The sequence below is a fragment of the Pseudophryne corroboree genome, chromosome 3, assembly GCF_028390025.1.
Source record: "Pseudophryne corroboree isolate aPseCor3 chromosome 3, aPseCor3.hap2, whole genome shotgun sequence".
In the NCBI taxonomy this organism is placed as follows: domain Eukaryota; kingdom Metazoa; phylum Chordata; class Amphibia; order Anura; family Myobatrachidae; genus Pseudophryne; species Pseudophryne corroboree.
The window spans coordinates 210374126-210398261 of NC_086446.1; the positions used below are offsets into that span (position 1 = coordinate 210374126).

The window sequence follows — 24136 nt, forward strand, 5'->3', positions numbered from 1 at the left end:
TAGATGCCGAGAAGGCCTTCGACGTGGTGCTCTGGAATCATTTCTTCTCTACCATGACCAGATTTGGTTTCCTAGACTGCTTTATGAAGATTATTAAAACTTTATATTTTTCCTCTACCTCTCAACTATCATGTAATGGATATCTATCACAACCTATTCCCATATTGAGAGGTACCAGACAGGACTGCCCACTATCCCCTCTACTCCTTGACATTGCATTGGAACTGCTGGCAATCACGTTGTGACTCCCCCCTTTATCAAGGCATTCGTGTAAGTCCGATTGACCTCTGAATTTGCCTATTTGCAGACTACATGCTTTTGCTTTTATCACATCCAGAACACTCCCTTTCAGTGGTAATGGATATCATTGCCCGATTCAGCACTTTTTCAGGCTACAAAATAAACATCGACAAATCAGAAATCATGCCCATCTCAGGGTCTCTAGACTTTATACACTCCGACCCATCTTTACATGCCATGACGGTAGTCCCTGCACACTTTAAATACTTAGGTATCCAAGTTCCAGCTAAGCTCTCTGATCTATATGACCTTAACTTCACTCCTTTAATATTGTGCATCTCTAATATTTTGGAGGGATGGAAATCTCTTCCTCTATCTTTGTTGGGCAGAGTGGCGGTCATAAAACATATAATCTTCCCCAAATTACTTTACCTGATGCAGATGCTCCATATATGTATATCCAATAAAGACATCTCTTTTTTAAATTCCATCTTCCAAAAATTTCTTTGGAAAGAGGGGAAATCCCGCATCGCACGGAAAAAACTACAGATGTCACGCAAACACGGTGGCCTAGGCCTCCCTGACCTACTGATCTACACCCATTCTATTCTTTTCAGATATGCCTCTGATTGGCTCTTAGAAAAAAGCATGTTCACTGATTATAGATTAGACTCTGCGCTACTACACCCACTGTCACCTAATGCCCTCCTCCATACCCTGAGAGCAAAACTACCCCCCAAGTTATTCCTTAATCCACTCTTTAAAGACATGTATATATCATGGCTGGCTATTAATAAAAAATTTAAACGTGACCATCATTACACCAAACATATTTCCTTATGGGGAACCCCCTTTTTGAGCCGGGGAGAGACTCTTCCATTTTTCACAGACTTTACTTGAAGGGAATCCGAGCTACCTCAGATGTATTTGACCCAGGAGGCAAATTGTACACCTTTCCCGCTATCCGGGAGAAGTTTGGACTCACATCGCTACATATTTACCCCTACATGCAAATTCAACACTTTGTCGCCTCCTTATCCCACTTTGCACCTTCCGGATCCACCCCCAATGACATAGATTCAACCCTACACTTCCTAAATCAGCATACTTATAGATTGAAATTCCTCTACCTTCCTTTACTGACATTATACAAAGATAAGATGTATACCTCAATAGTATCCAAATGGTCTGCAGATTTCCCTTTGGTAGAATAACCCGCAACAATATTTCAACATTATGACCGATCTATGAAACTACTAAGATCCTCCTTACTACAAGATTCATACCAAGATGATACATAGGGCTTACATCACACAAACGCAACACCAGCACTATATACCTTCTGAACTCAAATGTTGTTTGAAATGCTCTATTACATCTGCGACATTTATACACTATGTATGGCATTGTCACAAAATCCGAAAATTTTGGAATAAGACTGTATATTTTATTAATACTACTTTAAAATTACAGCTTAAACTAGACCCAATCCCTTGTCTTTTTGCTAACTTTCAACCTTGGATACAACAAGGCATGTTACCAAACATGATCCCTTTCCTCACGATCTTGGTATTCGTAGCGAAAAAAGTTGTTATGAGACATTGGAATTCGTCAACCTCCCCCTCGCTGTGTGAAGTGAAAACCCTACTCCTCAAGATCCTCTATTTTGATAGGGAATCAACAATTCCTGACCTGGAAAAGGGGGTAGTTTGCTTTTATAGAAAATGGGGCATATACATTAATACACTTGATGAGACGACACGATCCAAGATATTCAAGCTCTATGAAAACACTGATTGGTGGCATTATAAACGATTGGAAGACTTCACTTAATTAGTGTATTCCCCTGGGTCAAACTGTAAGGTACTTTCTTTCTCTATTCTTCTGACCTAAGCCTCATCCTTTTTCTCCACCCTTTTATTTTATTTGGTCTTAAAACATCTATACTGATTATGACATCCTATTCTTACCTTTAAATATCTCCTCGATGCAGAACCCCTCTTTAGCTGAATAATGCTCCCCACCCCTCCCTCCCCCTCCCTTGTTTAGTTTATATGCTAAGTTATTATGAGAGAATTATATTTCATATTGTAGTCCTATAGATATGCTAAAGAAGACAGGCGTAACTACTATTTGTTTTAAATTTTATTATCATCATACATCATTTGTATAAAAAAGTAACATTCTGCTACGTCATTCATTCAATTTTATACCATGTTCATATAAACTGTCGTCTCTTATTACTCGATGATAAATCTGTACACCCGATGTCTGGACACATTTCAGTGATAATTGTACATGATACATTTTGCTGACTTTTCACTAGTTTTGATCTTCTCTCTCTTTTTCTGTAATGATTATTATTGTTGTTATCCTGAAAGAAAATCCAATAAAAATATGTAAAAAAAAAAAAATACAGGGTTGTTGTTAAATTAAAAGTACACTGGTCGGACTTACGGTGGATGGATCAAGTTGCTGGCAGCGTCTTAACCGAGCTCTCCATTCCCTCTGCCTTTTGGAGTTAATTACATCTGCCAACGCCAGGACTAATGCCTGCAAATACCATCCACGGGCATCGTAGATAGAAGTGGGCAAGAGGCTGAGGTTCCCGGCTCCCCACCGCCCTGTAAGTGCCGGAATCAAGACGTCTGATGAGATGCCACACAGTGGGCACCATCTTGCAGCCCCCGTTTTTCCCCCGCTCTGCCACTGGCTGACTGCTGCTTCAGAGCCGGCAAGGATTCCCCCTTACCTTCCCATGGAGGGACCCAGCTGTTCGACATCTTGCTGTAGCAGCACTGAACCTCCGCTCCCCTCAGCCGTCCTGAACCTCTGCTCCCTTCAGCCGTCCTGCCGCTCTGCTCTTTCTGATCTTGCGGCGCCTGTGAGGGATCCTGAGAGCAGCTGCCATCCAGCTACCCCCGCCCTCTCCCCGGATTGCCTCTGCACGGCCACCACTTCGGAGACAGAGAAGCTGCACCTGTGAGGGATCCTGACAGCGGGTGCCTTCCGGCTGTCCACACCCTCTCGCAGAACTGCCTCTGCCCGGCCACCGCATTGGAGACAGGGAGGCTGCACTTGTGAGCGATCCTGACAGCGGGAGCCTTCCAGCTGCCCACACCCTCTCCCTGAACTGCCTCTGCCCGGCCACCACATCAGAGACAGGGAAGCTGTCCCTTACCTTCCCGTGAGCGGGTGCAGGGGACCCAACTACTGGTCATCCCGCTATGGAGGTGCTGGCCCTCTTATCCCCTCTGACTCTCTGCCGCCCTGCTGACACTGGTCTTGTGGCACAAGAGCAGGAGCCTGACAGTGGACGCCATCTCACAACCCCAGCTGCCCTTTTTTTTTTTTTTTGTGGAACATTGCTGCTCCGTCAAAGCCCAGGTAATCAGGAACCAGCACCCTTCCCCCTCAGCCATGGTGAGTGTGGAGACAGTGGCCTGGAGCCCTGCAATTATAATCTAGAGTACCCCACTCGCCTCACAAGTGTGGGAACTCCTCACACTCTGGAATTGGAGACAACCCTTTACCCATTACTGTGCTGATGCCTTGTACAGTAGAATAACCTCATATTCCTCTTTCTGCAATATTGCACAAAGCTTGATAGACATAAAATCTCTGTGTGGCAGCACGGTAGATTTTAGTGTTTCCCTACTGACCTCTCACTAACAAGTAAATATATCTCCAGAGAAACGCCATCTTCTTCCAGACACTTTTTCAATATATTGTTACTCTGCACCCATTTGTTACTGCCTGTCTATTTCAAAATTCAGCATTCTACAACAGCACATCGCTTCCTGCTGGTCAGGTTGTATCAATCCCAGATTCTCTTGGCTGTTTTTGTTTCAGTGCAGTTTCAGTCCAAGTGCTCTATATACCTGTAACTCCTCTCATACCATTCATTAACATGGATAAATTTGTCGCCAAATCCCAGAGAGGAGGCAAGGGAGGGACAGCTGCCAAAACACGAGAAACTAGAGCAATGGTCACATCGGCTGCGAGCCCTCCTTCTTCCCCTATTGGTGATGATGTATCACAAGGAGTGCCCGATCCCTCTGTGTATAGTGCGGCGTCTGTGGCCAAAGCCCAGGAGATTTCTGATATATTGTCACCCCTGCTTGACAAGAAACTGGCAGGCTTAAAAGACGCCATAGACTCGACGGTGGCTCAACTAAAGGAGCATGGCGCTCGCTTTGAGGAAGCAGAACAACGCATCTCCAATATAGAGGATGACCTCGTCGCAGCTAAAACCACCATTGCCTTCCAAGAAGCCTCTCTTGTAGCGATACAAGATAAATTAGAAGATCTTGAGAAAATAAATCTTCGCAATAACCTCCGTCTGATTGGTCTTCCTGAGTCGGTCAAGCCGAGAGAAATGATGGATTTGGTTTCTATTTGGCTTCCAGAGGAATTGAAGTATTTACCTGCATCCGGCTCCATGTTAATCGAAAGAGTGCACCGCATTGGCCCGGATCGTCAGAATGACCGTCGCAGGCCCAGACCAGTCATCTTTAAATTCTTAAACTACACAGATAAAGTTTGCATGTTAGATGCCTACAGAAAATCCTGTGATCTAAATTACAAAGGTGACAGGCTCCTCCTGCTCCAGGACTTTTCTTACCAAGTAGCAATGAAAAGGAAGGAATTCTCGCCTGTTTGTAAGTCTTTGTTTGTAGCGGGAGTTCGCTTTGCACTCCTCTACTTGCCAAATTGAGAGTTCAACATGACGGCAAGCAATATTTTTTCGAATCTGTATCACCTGTCAAGTCGTTCATTGCTTCTCTCTCAAACAGACCGCTCACTCCGTCTGAGGACATGGACTGATGACTTTGAGAGTTCGCAAGTATACCCTCTACCTTGTGATTTGTAATGCATTTCAAATTGAAAATATTGATGTTTTCTTCCTTTAAAATTTGAATTGTTGAGGCTCACTTGGTTTCCTCTATTCCCTTACTACTGCATCTTTGCTGGGGGCTTTGCTGCTCCTTTTCCTTTTATCTCCCTTTTATATATCGATTCCATGTTTCTACTGCTGATTATGTTTGGACAACCTGGCTGTCTGCCTTGGTTCATAAAATTACAAAACTGTTTAGAACTGCACTATGTATTCGTTATTTTACAGTTTTTCCATTTTTACTTACAATATGTCTAATATTCCTTTTGGTGGTCCCCCTGCTAGCTGGGACAGGGGAAATCACCCCTTTCATGTCTGAATCTGATTATTTGTTTCACACTAAATGGGAACACATTAAATTTATAACCTGGAATATAGAAGGCCTTAATACTCTGAAGAAATGGAAAAAAGTGCTGCAACACTTAAAATGGTTCAAACCGGATATTGCGGTACTACAAGAAACACATTGGAAGGATGGAGACCCTAACACTCTTAAAGATACTTGGTTCTCCGACTACTTTTCTGCTTCTTATACTGCCAAACGGTGTGGCGTGCTTCTTATTATCAATAAGTCTTTACTATATACGGTGTTAGATAAGTTGTGTGATCTGGAAGGATGATTTATTTTTGTAAAACTAAGATTAGAAGGGGAAGTACAGTATATACAATAGTAACGTTATATGCCCCGACTGGCCCAAATAATGTCTTTTTCACAATGGTTTATGCCAAATTGCAAGATTGGGCGGCAGAACATATAATTATTAGTGATGTGCACCGGACATTTTTCGGGTTTTGTGTTTTGGTTTTGGATTCGGTTCCGTGGCCGTGTTTTGAATTCGGACGCGTTTTGGCAAAACCTCCCTGAAAATTTTTTGTCGGATTTGGGTGTGTTTAGGATTCGGGTGTTTTTTACAAAAAACCCTCAAAAACAGCTTAAATCATAGAATTTGGGGGTCATTTTGATCCCATAGTATTACTAACCTCAATAACCATAATTTCCACTCATTTCCAGTCTATTCTGAACACCTCACACCTCACAAAATTATTTTTAGTCCTGAAATTTGCACCGAGGTCGTTGGATGACTAAGCTAAGCGACCCAAGTGGCCGACACAAACACATGCCCCATCTAGGAGTGGCACTGCAGTGTCAGACAGGATGGCACTTCAAAAAAATAGTCCCCAAACAGCACATGATACAAAGAAAAATGAAAGAAAAAAGAGGTGCAAGATGGAATTGTCCTTGGGCCCTCCCACCCACCCTTATGTTGTATAAACAGGACATGCACACTTTAACAAACCCATCATTTCAGCGACAGGGTCTGCCACACAACTGTGACTGAAATGACTGGTTGGTTTGGACCCCCACCAAAAAAGAAGCAATCAATCTCTCCTTGCACAAACTGGCTCTACAGAGGCAAGATGTCCACCTCCTCCTCATCGTCCGATTCCTCACCCCTTTCAATGTGTACATCCCCCTACTCACAGATTATTAATTCGTCCCCACTGGAATCCACCATCTCAGGTCCCTGTGTACTTTCTGGAGGAAATTGCTGGTGAATGTCTCCACGGAGGAATTGATTATAATTCATTTTGATGAACATCATCTTCTCCACATTTTCTGGAAGTAACCTCGTACGCAGATTGCGGGCAAGGTGAGCGGCTGCACTAAACACTCTTTCCGAGTACACACTGGAGGGGGGGCAACTCAGGTAAAATAAAGCCAGTTTCTGCAAGGGCCTCCAAATTGCCTCTTTTTCCTGCCAGTATACGTACGGACTGTCTGATGTGCCTACTTGGATGCGGTCACTCATATAATCATCCACCATTCTTTCAATGGTGGCAGAATCATATGCAGTGACAGTAGACGACATGTCAGTAATTGTTGGCAGGTCCTTCAGTCCGGACCAGATATCAGCACTCGCTCCAGACTGCCCTGCATCACCGCCAGCGGGTGGGCTCGGAATTCTTAGCCTTTTCCTCGCACCCCCAGTTGCGGGATAATGTGAAGAAGCAGCTGTTGACGGGTCACGTTCCGCTTGACTTGACAATTTTCTCACCAGCAGGTCTTTGAACCTCTGCAGACTTGTGTCTGCCGTAAAGAGAGATACAACGTAGGTTTTAAATCTAGGATCGAGCACGGTGGCCAAAATGTAGTGCTCTGATTTCAACAGATTGACCACCCGTGAATCCTGGTTAAGCGAATTAAGGGCTCCATCCACAAGTCCCACATGCCTAGCGGAATCGCTTTGTTTTAGCTCCTCCTTCAATGTCTCCAGCTTCTTCTGCAAAAGCCTGATGAGGGGAATGACCTGGCAGTGTCTGAACTGACTTCACGTGTGGCAAGTTCAAAGGGTTGCAGAACCTTGCACAACGTTGAAATCATTCTCCACTGCGCTTGAGTCAGGTGCATTCCCCATCCTTTGCCTATATCGTAGGTAGATGTATAGGCTTGAATGGCCTTTTGCTGATCCTCCATCCTCTGAAGCATATAGAGGGTTGAATTCCACCTCGTTACCACCTCTTGCTTCAGATGATGACAGGGCAGGTTCAGGACTGTTTGCTGGTGCTCCAGTCTTCGGCAGGCGGTGGCTGAATGCCGAAAGTTGCCCGCAATTCTTCTGGCCACCGACAGCATCTCTTGCACGCCCCTGTCATTTTTTAAATAATTCTGCACCACCAAATTCAATGTATGTGCAAAACATGGGACGTGCTGGAATTTGCCCAGATGTAATGCACGCACAATATTGCTGACGTTGTACGATGTCACAAATCCCCAGGAGAGTCCATTTGGGGTAAGCCATTATGCGATGATGTTCCTCAGTTTCCGTAAGAGGTTGTCAGCTGTGTGCCTTTTTTTGGAAAGCGGTGATACAAAGCGTAGCCTGCCTAGGAACGAGTTAGCGTTTGCGAGATGCTGCTACTGGTGCCGCCGCTGCTGTTCTTGCTGCGGGAGGCAATACATCTACCCAGTGGGCTGTCACAGTCATATAGTCCTGAGTCTACCCTGCTCCACTTGTCCACATGTCCGTGGTTAAGTGGACATTGGGTACAACTGCATTTTTTAGGACACTGGTGACTCTTTTTCTGAGGTCTGTGTACATTTTCGGTATCGCCTGCCTAGAGAAATGGAACCAAGATGGTATTTGGTATCGGGGACACAGTACCTCAATCAAGTCTGTAGTTGCCTGTGAATTAACGGTGGATAATGGAAACACGTTTCTCACCGCCCAGGCTGCCAAGGCCTGAGTTATCCGCTTTGCATCTTCCTCGCAAAGGACTGTTGGACAGTCAATTGCTTACTGGAAGTAGTACAAGTAGTCTTCCGACTTCCCCTCTGGGATGACGATCGACTCCCAGCAGCAACAACAGCAGCACCAGCAGCAGTAGGCGTTACACTCAAGGATGCATCGGAGGAATCCCAGGCAGGAGAGGACTCGTCAGACTTGCCAGTGACATGGCCTGCAGGACTATTGGCTTTCCTGTGTAAGGAGGAAATTGACACTGAGGGAGTTGGTGGTGTGGTTTGCAGGACCTTGGTTACAAGAGGAAGGGATTTAGTGGTCAGTGGACTGCTTCCGCTGTCATCCAAAGTTTTTGAACTTGTCACTGACTTATGATGAATGCGCTGCAGGTGACGTATAAGGGAGGATGTTCCGAGGTGGTTAACGTACTTACCCCTACTTATTACAGCTTGACAAAGGCAACACACGGCTTGACACCTGTTGTCCGCATTTGTGTTAAAATAATTCCACACCGAAGAGGTGATTTTTTTTGTAATTTGACCCGGCATGTCAATGGCCATATTCGTCCCACGGACAACAGGTGTCTCCCCGGGTGCCTGACTTAAACAAACCACCTCACCATCAGAATCCTCCTTGTCAATTTCCTCCTCAGCGCCAGCAACACCCATAGCCTCATCCTGGTGTACTTCAACAGTGACATCTTCAATTTGACTATCAGGAACTGGACTGCTGGTGCTCCTTCCAGCACTTGCAGGGGGCGTGCAAATGGTGGAAGGCGCCACCTCTTCCCGTCCAGTGTTGGGAAGGTCAGGCATCGCAACCGACACAATTGGACTCTCCTTGGGGATTTGTGATTTAGAAGAACGCACAGTTCTTTGCTGTGCTTTTGCCTGCTTAAGTCTTTTCATTTTTCTAGCGAGAGGATGAGTACTTCCATCCTCATGTGAAGCTGAACCACTAGCCATGAACATAGACCAGGGCCTCAGCCGTTCCTTGCCACTCCATGTTGTAAATGGCATATTGGCAAGTTTACGCTTCTCCTCAGACGCTTTTAATTTTGATTTTTGGGTCATTTTACTTTTGTGTTTTGGATTTTACATGCTCTCTACTATGACATTGGGCATCGGCCTTGGCAGAGGACGTTGATGGCATTTCATCGTCTCGGCCATGACTAGTGGCAGCAGCTTCAGCACGAGGTGGAAGTGGATCTTGATCTTTCCCTATTTTACCCTCCACATTTTTGTTCTCCATTTTTTAATGTGTGGAATTATATGCCAGTATCAATAGCAATGGCCTACTACTATATATACTGCGCACAACTGAAATGCACCACAGGTATGGATGGATAGTATACTTGACGACACAGAGGTAGGTAGAGCAGTGGCCTACTGTACTGTACGGCTATATATTATATACTGGTGGTCAGCAAACTGTGCAAAACTGAAATGCACCACAGTTATGGGTGGATAGTATACTTGACGACACAGAGGTAGGTAGAGCAGTGGCCTACTGTACCATACTGCTATATATTATATACTGGTGGTCAGCAAACTGCGCAAAACTGAAATGCACCACAGGTATGGATGGATAGTATACTTGACGACACAGAGGTAGGTAGAGCAGTGGCCTACTGTACCATACTGCTATATATTATATACTGGTGGTCAGCAAACTGTGCAAAACTGAAATGCACCACAGGTATGGATGGATAGTATACTTGACGACACAGAGGTAGGTAGAGCAGTGGCCTACTGTACCGTACTGCTATATATTATATACTGGTGGTCAGCAAACTGTGCAAAACGGAAATGCACCACAGGTATGGATGGATAGTATACTTGACAACACAGAGGTAGGTAGAGCAGTGGCCTACTGTACCATACTGCTATATATTATACAGGGCCGAAACTATGATTTCCGTCACCCGGGGCAAGGTAGTCATTTGACACCCCCCCCCCCCCGCAAAAAATAAATAAAATTATTTTACAATAAATAAATAAAAATAATAAAATAAAAAATAAATAAATAAATAAATGAATAAAAATAGCTGGACACTCGGGAGAAGGGGGTTTAAAAGTGCCGCGGCGGTGTTTGGGGGTCTCGGCGCCCCCTCCAATCCGGCGCCCAGGTCGCCTGCCCCCCTAGCCCCCCCCTAGTTTCGGCCCTGTATTATATACTGGTGGTCAGCAAACTGTGCAAAACTGAAATGCATCACAGGTATGGATGGATAGTATACTTGACGACACAGAGGTAGGTAGAGCAGTGGCCTTCTGTACCGTACTCCTATATATTATATACTGGTGGTCAGCAAAATTATGCACTGTACTCCTACTATATACTACAATGCAGCACAGATATGGAGCGTTTTTCAGGCAGAGAACGTATAATACTGGTGGTCACTGGTCAGCAAAACTCTGCACTGTACTCCTCCTATATAATACTGCTGGTCCCCAGTCCCCACAATAAAGCAGTGTGAGCACAAATATATGCAGCACACTGAGCACAGATATGGAGCGTTTTTCAGGCAGAGAACGTATAATACTGGTGGTCACTGGTCAGCAAAACTCTGCACTGTACTCCTCCTATATAATACTGCTGGTCCCCAGTCCCCACAATAAAGCAGTGTGAGCACAGATATATGTAGCACACTGAGCACAGATATGGAGCATTTTGCAGGCAGAGAACGTATAATACTGGTGGTCACTGGTCAGCAAAACTCTGCACTGTACTCCTCCTATAATACTGCTGGTCCCCAGTATAAAGATATTTGCACTGCAGCCCCCTGAAACAAAGTGAGAGGACACCAGCCACGTCCTCTCACTATCATTTCCAATGCACGAGTGAAAAATGGCGGCGACGCGCGGCTCCTTATATAGAATCCGAATCTCGCGAGAATCCGACAGCGGGATGATGGCGTTCGGACGCGCTCGGGTTAACCGAGCCATACGGCAGAATCCGAGTATGCCTCGGACCCGTGTATCAAGGGTGAAGTTCGGGGGGGTTCGGATTCCGAGGAACCGAACCCGCTCATCACTAATAATTATCGGAGGGGATTTCAATACCACCCTAAACCAGTCACTGGACAAATTGAATAATGCCACCCGTATTTTCCCTCCGGCAGCTCTTGCTTTATAAATGCAGTCTCTGGATCTCTCTGACCCTTGGAGGTTTCAAAACCCGGTAGGGAGAGAATACACCTTTTATTCCCATCTGCACCACACCTCTACTAGAATAGATTTTTGGTTTATCCCCACTTCTCTTCTAGTCAGTGTATGTCACTCGAAAATTGAGAATATTGCTATTTCAGATCACGTGCCAACATGGTTTACACTGCAACTTCCCTCTCCTAAATTACTCTCTTTTAATTGGAGGTTCCCATTGTAGTTAGCGGACTCCCCAGATTTTAAATTGTCCCTTGAACAGCATTTTTTAAACTACTTAGATGATAATATCCAGTATTCAGATGACATCAATTTATTTTGGGCTGCGTTCAAACTGGTACTTAGGGGCCATATTATTGCATATGTCTCGGTGAAACATAAAGCTCTGAACTCGAGGCTACAGGAACTTAGTTTAGCAGTCTCCACTTCTTACTCCAATGTTTTGCATAACGACACTCCGGAAAATCATCAACTATATGTTGATACGAAGTCAATGTATGGCTCCTTATGTACTGAGAGGGTGCAGTATTTTTTAGACTACCAAAATAACCGTTACTTTAGGTGGGGAAACAAAGCAAGTAAATTGTTGGCTTCAGTGGTCTGGAGTCAATGGCCACGAACCTAAATCCCGAAAATCATTTCTGACACGGGACAATTGTCATCAGCTCCTGACATTGCTAATTCCTTTTTAGACTTTTATAAACACCTCTATACTGCCCCCCTTGATAATCCTCCGCTAGGTATGGATTTTATTAGAAAAGCTGGGGTACAGACTTTGACGGAGGCTGAAAATGAAGCCCTGGTAGATCCTGTTTCGGAACAGGAACTTGTTTCTGCTATTCATAGACTGGCTAATGGTAAGACCCTGGGCCCTGACTGATTGAGTGCCGAATATTACAAATTACTGGCTCCACATTTACTGCCGCATCTTCTGAATTTGTTTAATTCCATACTATCAGGTGAACGCCCTTCCCTTGATTTTAATCAATCCAGGATTATTATTTTACCTAAACCAGGCAAAGACCCCACACTAGTCACATAATAAAGCCCTATATCCCTTTTAAACCAATCTTAAATTACTAACAACTATTATAGTGACACGACTACAGGTTGTATTGCCCAAATTACTGCACCCCTCCCAAACCGGCTTTGTAAAAGGTCATTCTTCAATTCATAACAGACGGCAGGTAGTAGCTGCCCTGACCCAGTCCTTGATTGAACCGGATGGCAAATCCCTTTTGGTTAGCTTCGATGCAGATAAAGCCTATGACAGGGTATCATGGGCGCATTTGCTTCATGTGATGCATATGCAAAACTTTGTTGTGGGATTTATTAACCTGTTTTGCACCTTATACACCTCTCCTACGACCTTCCTAACCATTAATGACTTAAACACTTCAAGTTTCACTTTGTTTCGTGGCACTAGACAGGGCTGCCCATTATCCTCCTTATTGTTTTATTTAGCAATAGACCCTTTAATCCGGTTGTTTCATCTGCACACCCTTTGGCGTGGGATAGAAATAGGACCAAATGTACTGAAAGTCTCGGCTTATGCTGATGACCTCCTTTTATATTTCATGAATCCCCAGGAGGCATTCCCGGGTTTTTTGCAAATATTGCATGATTTTGAAAATGTTTCAAGTTTTCTTATAGATAAATTAAAAACCAAAGCATTAGCTCTACAAGTGGGTGCGAGAGAAAATTGGACAGCAGCTTTCCATTTTTGTGGGCAGATTCTTTACTCATTTATTTAGGCCTCCCTACACCGGTGAAACCGGCAGACTTGTATAAAGCCAACTTCCCTGAACTGATTACCTGCACACTGTCAGACCTTCACTCATTTAAAAACTTACCATTGTCAAACATAGGCAGATGCCACTTAATCAAGATGATATTGTTCCCCCGGCTGTTGTATGCCTTACAAATGCTTCCAGTACTGCTGAAGGAATCTGATTTAGCATTTTTATCTGGGAAGGAAAAAAGCCTAGAATATCGCTGTTTAAATTAAATCAGTCAACTTCTCTGGATGGCATAAATCTACCTTGCATACGCAGCTATATGTTACCAGCAAACTATCAATATGCGGTGGACTGGATCACTTCAACTAGTAATTATGCAAACACTGATGTGGAGCAAGCCTTCTGTCCAGACATACCTTTACCTGGTTTGCTACATTTGAAACCTTCTATATACCCCTCTCACATAGCTAATAATTTATTTATTACTTACTACTACTTGTACTGTCTGGCGGTTGTCACATTCCAACATGGGATTTTCATCATATAATACTTTATTCTTACCACTTTACCATGATATTACTACACATGGCTCGTTAACACAGCATTCCCCACTGTCTATGGCTTGGACCAGGGGAGGTCTTTGTTTACTGTTCCATGTTTTGGGAAAGGAGAGTAAGAATGTATTATCTTTTCAGCAATTACAGGCCAAATACCCAAATTTACCCATTCCCTTATTTGTGTATTATCAAGTCAGAAGTTATGTTTCTAGTATTCTTTCCAAATTTACTGAGAAAGACACCTTGAATGAACTATACATATTGATCAGTCAAGCTGATTGCAGGGTACACAATACTTCTTTATTATACACGTATATCAAAAGACAAGTTACCCTGGAAGGTTTACAGGGAGGAATGGCAAAATGGACCACAGACTTCCCCAATATCTTCCTTGAGACCATCCTCTCTGCATTTACACGATTAAACAAAACACTAATTTCAGCCTCCTACATAGAGATGCAATACAAATTACTACATCAAGCAAACTATACCCCAAAATGATGTCTGCTAATGGGTGCCTCCACTGACTCAAGGTGTTTTAAATGTGCAGTTCCAGATGCAGATTTGTATCACTGCATGTGGAGCTGCCCTGAGGTTCACAAATTTTGGATGATGATAAGCTGATGCATACAAGATACTTACGATCTATCTATTACCCCTACCCCAGAATGGGCTTTATGGGATGTATACCTGACTCCCCTTGAGAATAGGTCTCCACCAGGACAAAGGTTATTCTTAGCTAGACTTGCAGCAGCGGGACGAAAGACTATTTTATCACAATGGATTATGTCGGATACATTAACACTATCTTTGTTTCTACCTCGGGTTTCATATTTATTTTCAATGGATTGGCTTGAAATGTCACTTAATAAAGAGAAGCAGGCCAGTAAATTTTTTAGCATATGGTTGCCTCATTTGAAATCTCTTCCCCTTTCACTAAAAACTACATTACATACTGCAATATCATTAACCTCATGTTACAGTCTTGAAATGCTCACGACTGGTGCTCAGCCTTTCTAACTAGGCTCAGTTTTGGATGATCTGTATTTTCTAAGGTATCTACCACCGATGCTTCCACCCTGTATATTGTATATTTTATTTGATCCATTCTACATTTTCAAAATTTCTGTTGTTCATACTAATGTGTTCATGTTACATGCGAAACCTAAATGGATTACTGTATACTATTGTATTAATAACTATTTTCTGTATGTTTGTGCAGTTCTTCAATAAAATGTTGTTTAAAATAAAAAAAAATAAAAAAGTACACTGGTCCTGTATGCTGTATAAGTACAGGAGTGATGTTGTTCAAATAAAAGTAAACTGGACCTTTTTTGTATGCTGTAAAAATACAGGGGTGTTGTTGTTAAAATAAAAGTACACTGGTCCTGTATGATGTAAAAAATACAGGGGTGCTGTTAAAATAAAAGCATACTAGTCCTGTATGTTGTAAAATACAGGGGTGCTGTTAAAATAAAAGTACACTGGCCCTGTATGCTGTAAAAATTCAGGGGTGCTGCTGTTAAAATAAAAGTACACTGGTCCTGTATGCTTTAAAAATAGAGGTGCTGTTGTTAAAATAAAACTACACTTGTCCTGTATACTGTAAAAATAAATGGGTGCTGTTGTTAAAATAAAGGTACATTGGTCCTGTATGCTGTAAAAATACAGGGGTGTTGTTGTTAAATTAAAAGTACACTGGTCCTGTAATCTGTAAAATTACAGGAGTGCTGTTGTTCAAATAAAAGTACACTGGCCCTGTCTTGTATGCTGTAAAAATACAGGAGTGCTGTTGTTAAAATAAAACTACACTGGTCCTGTATGAAGTAAAAATACAGGGGTACTGTTGATAAAATAAAAGTACACTTGTCCTGTATGCTGTAAAAAAATATAGGGGTGCTGTTGTTAAAATAAAAGTACACTTGTCCTGTATGCTGTAAAAATACAGTGGTACTGTGAAAATAAAGGGGAACTGTTCTATGTGTTGTAATAATCAAGGGGTGCTGTCCTGTGAAATGGAGAACATAAAATTGGAGGAAAAAATTGTGGAAGATCAGGAACCACTTCCAGTTCCTAGTACTAGTGCAGAAGCTGCTGCTGCTACCAGTCATGACATTGACGATGCAATTCCATCAATGTCGTCTGCTAAGGCCGATGCCCAATGTCATAGAGGTGATGTAAAATCCAAGAAACAAAAATTAATAACCAGAAAAACAAAAATTTTCTGATGAGAAACGTAAAAATGGCAACATTTATAAACATTTAGAAATATTTAAGGGGACAATGCTCAGAGCTTGCAGGAGATCTGTTTTTGGTAAGATCAACACAGAAGACACGTGGACACCCACTTAAGTTAGAGGAGAGGAGATTCCACACAGAGGCGAAAAGGTTTTTTCACAGTAAGAAAACACCTGAGAGATTAGTATTAGCAGACTTAGTAAAAACTTTATAGTGCATAGATCAGGCACTGTAGCTATAATAAACTGAAGGGAAAAATACACCACAACGGCCAACTTTATCAACAGTAAAAATGTATCCTGAAAATACAGGTTGAGTATCCCTTATCCAAAATGCTTGGGACCAGAGGTATTTTGGATATCGGATTTTTCCGTATTTTGGAATAATTGCATACCATAATGAGATATCATGGCAATGGGACCTAAATCTAAGCACAGAATGCATTTATGTTTTATATGCACCTTATACACACAGCCTGAAGGTCATTTTAGCCAATATTTATTATAACTTTGTGCATTAAACAAAGTGTGTATACATTCACACAATTCATTTATGTTTCATATACACCTTATATACACAGTCTGAAGGTCATTTAATACAATATTTTTAATAACTGTGTGTATTAAACAAAGTTTGTGTACATTGAGCCATCAGAAAACAAAAGTTTCACTCTCTCACTCTCGCTCAAAAAAGTCCGTATTTCGGAATATTCCGTATTTCGGATATTTGGATATGGGATACTCAACCTGTAATACAGTGTAGGAAAATTTATCCTGAAAATAATTAGAGATGAGCGGGTTCGGTTCGTTGAGATCCGAACCCCCCCCCCCCCCCCCCCCCGAACTTCACCTATTTTACACGGGTCCGAGGCAGCCTCGGATCTTCCCGCCTTGCTCAGTTAACCCGAACGCAGCCGAACGTCATCATCCAGCTGTCGTATTCTCGCGAGATAAAGAGCCGCGCGTCGCCGCCATTTTCACTCATGCATTGGAGATTGAACGGAGAGGACGTGGCTACGTTCTCTGCCTGAAAAGCTCCATATCTGTGCTCAGTGTGCTGCAAATATCTGTGCTCAGTGTGCTGCAAATATCTGTGCTCAGTGTGCTGCATTTTGGTGACCAATAGTATATAGTTGTACAGTACAGTAGGCCATTGCTGTATCTTGCAGCTCCGTGCCACTGCAAGTATCCATTCCATATATATATAGTAGTACAGTGCTGCATTGTGGTGACCAGTATACTACAGTACAATAGTCCAGTGCTGTTCTCGCTGCTCAGTGTCAGTTCTCCGTAGTATCATCAGTGCTCAGTAAAATCAGTGCTCAGTATAATCAGTGATTGATCAGTATAATCAGTTCTCAGTATAATCAGTGCGCTGTTAGACGTGCACCCGTTTTCCGCCATTAGTGCATTGGGATTTAGACAATTGATGAAGTTATTGTGTCCCCGGTATAAAATCCCATCTAGATTCCACTTCACTAGGCAGGCAATAGCGAGATTTTACCAATTAATATCAGTGATTTATAATTAACTATTAATTACAGTGATCTTGCCAAATGATTCCAGTGATTTTGTCATTTTCTTCCAGTAATTTGGACCAATAATACCATTGATTAGAAAGAATAATTCCTGTGATTTTGTCATTTTCTTCCAGTGATTTGGACCAATAATTCCATTGATTAGAACGAATAATTCCTGTGATATTGATGTGTTTGTGTCGCTTAGTTTAGCTGTCCAGCGACCACAGTGCACTTCTTTTTCTCTTTTCTTTGCATCATGTGCTATTTGGGGACAATTTTTTTAAGTGCCATCCTGGTTGAAACTTCCGTATATGTCCAGTGGTAATGCCATTTGATATAATTCCCGACATTACTGCCTTTTAATTCCAGTGATTTTGTCATTTTCTTCCAGTGATTTGGACCAATAATACCATTGATTAGAACAAATAATACCTGTGATTTTGTCATTTTCTTCCAGTGATTTGGACCAATAATACCACTGATTAGAATGAATAATAATTCCTGTGATATTGAGGTGAATGTGTCGCTTAGCGAGGCTGTCCAGTGACCACAGTGCACCTCTTTTTCTCTTTTCTTTGCATCAGGGCCCTCATTCCGAGTTGTTCGCTCGCTAGCCGCTTTTCGCAGCAGTACACACGCTAAGCCGCCGCCCTCTGGGAGTGTATCTTAGCTTAGCAGAATTGCGAACGAAGTATTCGCAATATTGCGAAAAGATTTTTCTATGCAGTTTCTGAGTAGCTCGAGACTTACTCTTCCAGTGCGATCAGTTCAGTGCTTGTCGTTCCTGGTTTGACGTCACAAACACACCCAGCGTTCGCCCAGACACTCCCCCGTTTCTTCAGCCACTCCAGCGTTTTTCCCAGAAACGGCAGCGTTTTTTCACACACTCCCATAAAACGGCCAGTTTCCGCCCAGAAACACCCACTTCCTGCCAATCACACTACGATCACCAGAACGAAGAAAAAACCTCGTAATGCCGTGAGTAAAATACCAAACTTCTTAGCAAATTTACTTGGCGCTGTTGCAGTGCGAACATTGCGCATGCGCAATTAGCGGAAAATCGCTGCTATGTGAAGAAAATTACTGAGCGAACAACTCGGAATGAGGGCCCATGTGCTGTTTGGAGCCAATTTTTTTAAGTGCCATCCTGTCTGCCACTGCAGTGCCACTCCTAGATGGGCCAGGTGTTTGTGTCGCCCTCTTGGGTCGCTTAGCTGAGTCATCCAGCGACCTCGGTGCAAATTTTAGGACTAAAAAATAATATTGGGGGTCATTCCGAGTTGTTCGCTCGCTAGCAGATTTTAGCAGCATTGCACACGCTAGGCGCCGCCCTCTGGGAGTGTATCTTATTTTAGCAGAATAGCGAACGAAAGATTAGCAGAATTGCGAATAGAAAATTCTTAGCAGTTTCTGAGTAGCTCGAGACTTACTCCTACACTGCGATCAGCTCAGCCCGTTTCGTTCCTGGTTTGATGTCACAAACACGCCCTGCGTTCGGCCAGCCACTCCCCCGTTTCTCCAGACACTCCCGCGTTTTATCCTGGCATGCCTGCGTTTTTCCGCACACTCCCAGAAAATGGCCAGTTTCCGCCCAGAAACACCCACTTCCTGTCAATCACACTCCGATCGCTTCAACGATGGAAATTCTTCGGTCGGACGTGAGTAAATCTACTAAGTTTTGTGCTAAAATACTTAGCGCATGCGCACTGCGTACCATGCGCATGTGCATTTTCGCCTTAATCGCTCCGTTGCGAAAATCGGCAACGAGCGAACAACTTGGAATGACCCCCATTGTGAGGTGTGAGGTGTTCAGAATAGACTGGAAATGAGTGGAAATTATGGTTATTGAGGTTAATAATACTATAGGATTAAAATTACCCCCAAATTCTATGATTTAAGCTGTTTTTGAGGGGTTTTTAAAAAAAAACACCCAAATCCAAAACACACCCGAATCCGACAAAAAATGTTCAAGTAGGTTTTGCCAAAACGCGTCCGAATCCAAAACACAGCCGCGGAACCGAATCCAAAACCAAAACCCGAAAAAATTCCGGGGCACATCTCTAAAAATAATACAGTGTAGGAGAGCAAAAATTGGCTGAACTCGATGGACAAATTGTCTTTTTCAACCTAAGAAACTATGTAACTATGTAAAATGCCATTCACGACACGAAGTGACACGGACATGTGAACAAGTGGAGCAGGGCAAACTAAGGACTACATGACTGTGAAAGCCCACTGGGTAGATGTATTGCCTTCTGCAGCAGCAACAACAGCATCTCACAAACGCCAACTCGTTCCTAGGCAGGCTACGCTGTGTATCACCAGTTTCCGTAAGAGGCACACTGCTGACAGCATCTTATGGAAACTGAAGGACATCATCACACAATGGCCCTCATTCCGAGTTGTTCGCTCGCTAGCTGCTTATAGCAGCATTGCAAACGCTAGGCCGCTGCCCTCTGGGACTGTATCTTAGCTTAGCAGAATAGCGAATGAAAGAGTAGCAGAACTGCTACTAAATATTTTCTTGCAGTTTCTGAGTAGCACCAGACATACTCCAAGATTGCGATCAGCTTGGTCCGTTTAGTTCCTGGTTTGACGTCACAAACACGCCCTGCGTTTGGCCAGCCTCTCCCCCATTTCTCTAGACACTCCCGCATTTTTCCCTGACACGCCTGCGTTTTTTAGCACACTCCCGGAAAATGCTGCTCAGTTACCACCCAGAAACGCCCCTTTCCTGTCAATCATTCACCGATCAGCAGTGCGACTGAAAAAGCGCCTCACGAACACCAGCAAATCTACTAAGTTTTGTGTGAAATAACTTAGCGCATGCACTCTGCGTAACATGCGCATGCGCATTTAGCAACAATTCGCAGCATAGCGAAAATTGGCAATGAGTGAACAACTCGGAATGACCACCAATGGCTCACCCCACTTACACTCTCCTGGGGATTTGTGATATCTGACAATGCCATCAATATTGTGCGTGCATTACATCTGGGAAATTCCAGCATTTTGCACATACAGTTTATTTGGTGGTGCATCATTTTTTTTTAAATGAAAGGGGTGTGCAAGAGATGTTGTCGGTGGCCCGAAAAATTGCAGGCAACTTTTAACATTTAGCGACTGCGTGCCGAAGACAGGAGCGCCAGCAAACACTCCTGAATCTGCCCTACCATCACCTGAAACAAGAGGTGGTAACGAGGTGGAATTCAACACTTTATATGCTTCAGAGGATGGAGGAGCAGTAAAAGGCCATTTGAGCCTTTACATCCACCTACGATATAGGCAAAGGACGGGGAATGCACATGACTCAAGCGCAGTGGAGAATGATTTCTGTGTTGTGCAAGGTTCTCCAACCCTTCAAACTTGCCAAACATGAAGTCAGTTTAGACGCTGCCAGCTTGAGTCAGGTCATTCCCCTCATCAGGCTTTTGCAGAAGCAGCTGTAGAAATTGAAGGAGGAGCTAAGACTGAGCTATTCTGCTAAGTATGTGGAACTTGTGGATGGAGCCCCTCATTTGCTTTGCCAGGATTCAAGGGAGGTCAATCTGTTAAAATCAGAGCACTACATTTTGGCCACCATGCTCTATTCTAGGTTTAAAGCCTATGTTTTATCTCTCTCTTTCTTGACATCTGGTTCGGACTGAAGGAGCTGACAACAATTACTGACATAGAAATTGGTTATATGGGGAACCGCACAGATTATGATAATTGTAATCAATCAATGATGATAGTTGTCTGAACAAACTGACAGTAATCAATGAAATTGCTTCATAATCAGGTAACCAAGCATCTTGAGACTTATTCTCGCCAGTACGGTGTATATAGGTTAGCCCTCAGTGGTGCTCCCCGGAGTCAAAAAATTGTATCAAAATGTATACAGAAAAGACAGAAGAGCAGTAGACTCTTGTTGGGGAGCACTCAATTTCAGACATACAAATATTTGTTATGAATATCTGTTAAGATCATAATTTCTATACTGTGGTATATGAGCTATACTGTAGTATATTATCTTATGCTTTTGAGTTTCTTGTTTCATACACGAATTGCTATTTTTTAGCACAGAATGTGAGATTATACTGTGTATAGCAATCAACTCTAGACATCAAAGGCAATAAACTTCAGCCTGTGGCATTGAATTTTAAGCTCCCACGGTATAAGAGCTATATTGTGGCATATTACCCTATTTCTATGAGTCTCTCGCCTCATATGGGCACCTGCTATTTTTAGCATTGATTGAAAGATCACATTATTATAGATACAGTTGTTTCTTATGACATAGGAGCGTTTATCTCTGGAGGATTGCTTTAATTCCAGATATATGGTAATGTTATGATTTATCATATTAATGTGGTTTATTTATGATCACAATCATAGAGATTACAGCCAACGTACGGTGTTACCTTTAAAGCAGGATATTTATTAATACTTCCTGCACTCTCACCTGTGATTACTTATACACATGTGAAAATACCTATCTAATGGTGACCACTGTATAGACTAGCCAAATATTTCACAAGTGGAAGTGGTTACTGCCTAAACTGAGTAGTGTTATGTACTCTTACCACTGTTTTTGACAAATATTAAGGCCTGTTACCACTGTCTATTCAGACGGGAGGTCTAAGCACAGCAATTTGCGGTCATACCCCACTGGAGATGCCCAATCTCATCTGATCTTGGAAGCCAAGAAGTGGAGGGACGGGCCAGTACTCGGATGGGAGACCACATTGGAACACCCAGGTACTGCAATCTAAGGCTGCATACTAGATCCACCTGTCTGCTAACAGGAAGCAGTCTATAAAAACAGGATACCGTCAATTGGATACATGACCTCTGATTTAAATTTCTGCAATAACCTTTCTTTAAAGTTGCTTATGCAGATCAAATGATGGCCATAAGAACTTTTTCTTAAGATACCACTTTATTGAGCATACCTCTAAATACATCAACTATAACACCAAGGAATCTGGCTAATTTACTTATCATAGCTAAGGCTATTTATTATGTTTAATATATTTTTAGAATTTCGCATATATGGGCAAAACCTGAACAAATTATTAACTTTAAATAATAAAAATTATGATCTTAACAGATATTCATAACAAATATTTGTATGTCTGAAATTGAGTGCTCCCCAACAAGAGTCTACTGTTCTTCTGTCTTTTCTGTATTCATTTTGAAACAATTACTGACATGTCTACTGTCACTGCATATGATACTGTCACCATTGAAAGAATGGTGGAGGATTATATGGGTCACAACATCCAAGTAGGCATGTCAAAAAGTCTGTATGTATACTGGCAGGAAAAAGAGGCAATTTGGAGGCCCTTGCACAAACTGGCTTTATTTTACCAAAGTTGCCCCCTCTCCAGTGTGTTTGGATCTGGATGATTTTTGGAAGATAAAAAACATAAAAACAGCTAAAATCACAGAATTTGGCTGTAATTTTGCTCCTACAGTATTATTAACCTCAATAACAATCATTTTCACTCATTTACAGTCTATTCTGAACACTGAACACCTCACAATATTGTTTTTAGGCCTAAAAGTTGCACCGAGGTGGCTGTATGACTAAGCTAAGCGACACAAGTGTGCGGCACAAACACCTGGCCCATCTAGGAGTGGCACTGCAGTTGCAGACAAGATGGCACTATTCAAAAACTAGTCCCCAAACAGCACATAATGCAAAGTAGAAAAATAATTGCAATGAGGTAGTTGTATGACTAAGCCAAGTCACACAAACAATTTGGCCCATCAAGGTGTGGCACTACATTGGCAGACAGGAGGGAAGATATAAAAAAGGCCCCAAACAGCACATGATGCAAAGAAGAAAAGAGGTGCAACTCTGTAGCTGGATGGCCAAGCTAAGCGACACAAGTGTGCGGCACAAACACCTGGCCCATCTAGGAGTGGCACTGCAGTTACAGACAGGATGGCACAAAAAAAAATAGTCCCCAAACAGCACATGATGCAAAGAAGAAAAAGAGGTGCAAGATGGAATTGTCCTTGGTCCCTCCCACCCACCCTTATGTTGTATAAACAGGACATGCACACTTTAACAAACCAATCATTTCAGCGACAGGGTCTGCTACACGACTGTGGCTGAAATGACTGGTTTGTTTGGGCCCCCACCAAAAAAAAAGCAATCAATCTCTCCTTGCACAAACTGGCTCTACAGAGGCATGATGTCCACCTCATCATCATCCTCCGATTCCTCATCCCTTTCACTGTGTACATCCTCCTCACTGAGTATTAATGCGTCCCCTCTGGAATCCACCATCACAGGTTCCTGTGTACGTTCTGGAGGCAATTGCTGGTAAAGGTCTTCCCGGAAGACTTTATAATTAATTTTGATGAACATCATCTTCTCCACATTTTGTTAAAGTAACCTCCTTCGCCGTCGCTGACAAGGTTACCGGCTGCACTAAACACTCTTTCGGAGTACACACTGGAGGGGGGCAACTTAGGTAAAATAAAGCCAGTTTGTGCAAGGGCCTACAAATTGCCTCTTTTTCCTGCCAGTATACGTACGGACTGTCTGAC

At 42.8% G+C, this 24136-nt stretch overlaps 1 pseudogene; it reads left to right on the forward strand.

The window, feature by feature from the left end:
* Positions 1 to 22225: 22225 nt before the first annotated feature.
* LOC134897843 (5S ribosomal RNA) lies at positions 22226 to 22345 on the forward strand (annotated as a pseudogene).
* Positions 22346 to 24136: the final 1791 nt, after the last annotated feature.